Source organism: Scylla paramamosain, chromosome 25 (genome assembly GCF_035594125.1).
Source record: "Scylla paramamosain isolate STU-SP2022 chromosome 25, ASM3559412v1, whole genome shotgun sequence".
NCBI classification, from domain to species: domain Eukaryota; kingdom Metazoa; phylum Arthropoda; class Malacostraca; order Decapoda; family Portunidae; genus Scylla; species Scylla paramamosain.
This window is the reverse complement of record NC_087175.1, coordinates 2,322,501-2,325,000: the sequence shown is the minus strand read 5'-3', so window position 1 is coordinate 2,325,000 and position 2,500 is coordinate 2,322,501. Positions and strand designations below refer to the sequence as shown.

At 44.4% G+C, this 2,500-nt stretch overlaps 1 protein-coding gene across 1 annotated transcript in view; it reads right to left on the bottom strand.

Annotated features, from left to right (window-relative positions):
• The window catches only part of LOC135112996 (uncharacterized), a 221,504-nt gene that overhangs the window by 58,042 nt on the left and 160,962 nt on the right, over positions 1-2,500 (bottom strand). The window lies entirely within an intron of this gene.

The following is a 2,500-nucleotide window of genomic DNA, read 5'->3' as shown; positions in this document are numbered from 1 at the left end:
CTCGAAAGCAATAAAGGAAGGCGAAAAGAAAACGGACATCAGTTTAAAGGGCGAAGGGAGGATAGGTGAGAGACAGGTGTGTGTGTGTGTGTGTGTGTGTGTGTGTGTGTGTGTGTGTGTGTGTGTGTGTGTGTGTGTGTGTGTGTGTGTGTGTGTGTGTGTGTGTGTGTGTGTGTGTGTGTGTGTGTGTGTGTGTGTGTGTGTGTGTGTGTATGGATTTGCTAAGGGATTATGAATTCTATTTCTGTCTGTCTGTCTGTTTGTCTGTCTGTCTGTCTGTCTGTCTGTCTGTCTGTATGTATGTATGTATGTATGTATGTATGTATGTATGTAGAGAAGAAAAGAAGAGAAATAAATTTTGTAATGTTCCTATTTTTTCTATCAGCGTACGAGAGAGAGAGAGAGAGAGAGAGAGAGAGAGAGAGAGAGAGAGAGAGAGAGAGAGAGAGAGAGAGAATCCAATCATATGTTCGATATCGTTGCATGTTTGTCTCTATCATTCACACACACACACACACACACACACACACACACACACACACACACACACACACACACACACACACACACACACACACACACACACACACACGGGCGCCATAATACCCAGTTTTGCATACAACCAAAAATTGAGATTTAGAGCAACACGTACCAATCTCTCTCTCTCTCTCTCTCTCTCTCTCTCTCTCTCTCTCTCTCTCTCTCTCTCTCTCTCTCTCTCTCTCTCTCTCTCTCTCTCTCTCTCTCACCTCCTCTCCCTCTCTCTCCTTCCCTCCTGATTACAGGTGAGGTAAAATAACACCTTCCTGATGCACCACCTGTAGGTAAGGGGGTGGTGGGTGGGGGGAGAGGGGGCAGGGGGAGGAGGAGGAGGAGGAGGAGAAGGAAAGGAGAGATACCGAAGGAGGAAAGGGTACATGAAATAGTGAAATAAACGGCAAGAAAGCAGGAGGAGAAAGAAAGTGATGATAAAGAATGAAGAGTAAAGATAAATGAAAAAAAAAAAACGAACGAAAGAAAAAAACTGAAAAAAGAAGGTTACAAAAATTAACAAAGAGAAGAAAACTAAGAAAGAGAGGAAGGAAAGAAGAACGAGATAAGGAAGGAAGGAAGGAAGGAAGGAGAGGAGGGAAGGAAGCAAAGAATGAAGGAAGGAAGGAAACGATGAGTAAGAATAAGATTATGCAAAAACTCACTAAAATGCTAAGAATCAGAGAGAGAGAGAGAGAGAGAGAGAGAGAGAGAGAGAGAGAGAGAGAGAGAGAGAGAGAGAGAGAGAGAGAGAGAGAGAGAATGTAACGACTAGACAAACGTTTCAAACAACTTCTCGACTGCAGTCACATATGTTTCCTCCTCCTCCTCCTCCTCCTCCTCCTTCGCGCAGTTCCTTCCTGGAGAAACTGAAGAGGAGGAGGAGGAGGAGGAGATAGGCCTTGCATTTTTTTCCTCCAAATTTTTGTGAGTAGAGACTTAGGTGATTAAGTTCAAGAGGAGGAGGAGGAGGAGGAGGAGGAGGAGGAGGAGGAGGAGGAGGAGGAGGAGGAGGAGGAGGAGGAGGAGGAGGAGGATTTAAGAGAGGAGAAGGAGAAATGGAGGTAAGATCACAGTGAAAGAACAAAAGAGAGAGAGAGAGAGAGAGAGAGAGAGAGAGAGAGAGAGAGAGAGAGAGAGAGAGAGAGAGAGAGAGAGAGAGAGAGAGAGAGAGAGAGAGAGAGAATACAAGAGAGTTTAGAACCGAGAAGAAGGAAGAAAGACAGATAATGGAGGGAGGAATGAAAATGAGAGGAAGGAGGGAGAGGAGAGGGAGAGGAGGGAGGGAAGAATATGTGGAGAAGTAATGGAGGAAAGACACTAGACATGGAGTACTTTTCTCCCTCACAGCTGGAGGGAAATTACGAGGAGGAGGAGGAGGAGGAGGAGGAGGAGGAGGAGGAGGCAAAGAGTAAGAAGTGCGCAAAGAGAATAAATGTGTGTGAGAGAGAGAGAGAGAGAGAGAGAGAGAGAGAGAGAGAGAGAGAGAGAGAGAGAGAGAGAGAGAGAGAGAGAGAGAGAGAGAGAGAGAGAGAGAACAGCCATAAAAGGAGGGAATGGGGCCATGAATGTAGAGGAAGGAGGGAGGAGAGGAGGTAATGAAGACATAAAGCAGCTTTGATAACCGGAACAGGGCGAACAGCAAACACCAAAACATGATAAACTGATTGGCATGAAGAGACACAAACACGATTATATGAGAGAGAGAGAGAGAGAGAGAGAGAGAGAGAGAGAGAGAGAGAGAGAGAGAGAGAGAGAGAGAGAGAGAGAGAGAGAGAGAGAGAGAGAGATATTCCTTTACTCTCTCTCTCCCTCTCTCTGGCTTGAAAACAAAGATAAACAAGGAAACAAGACAAGAATGAAAGAAGAAATAAAGGAAAGAATGAACTGAATGATTTTAATATAGAAAATAAAAGATTCTAGACAATAATTTAACATAAGAAACAGAAAAAAATGTAGTAGTAGTAGT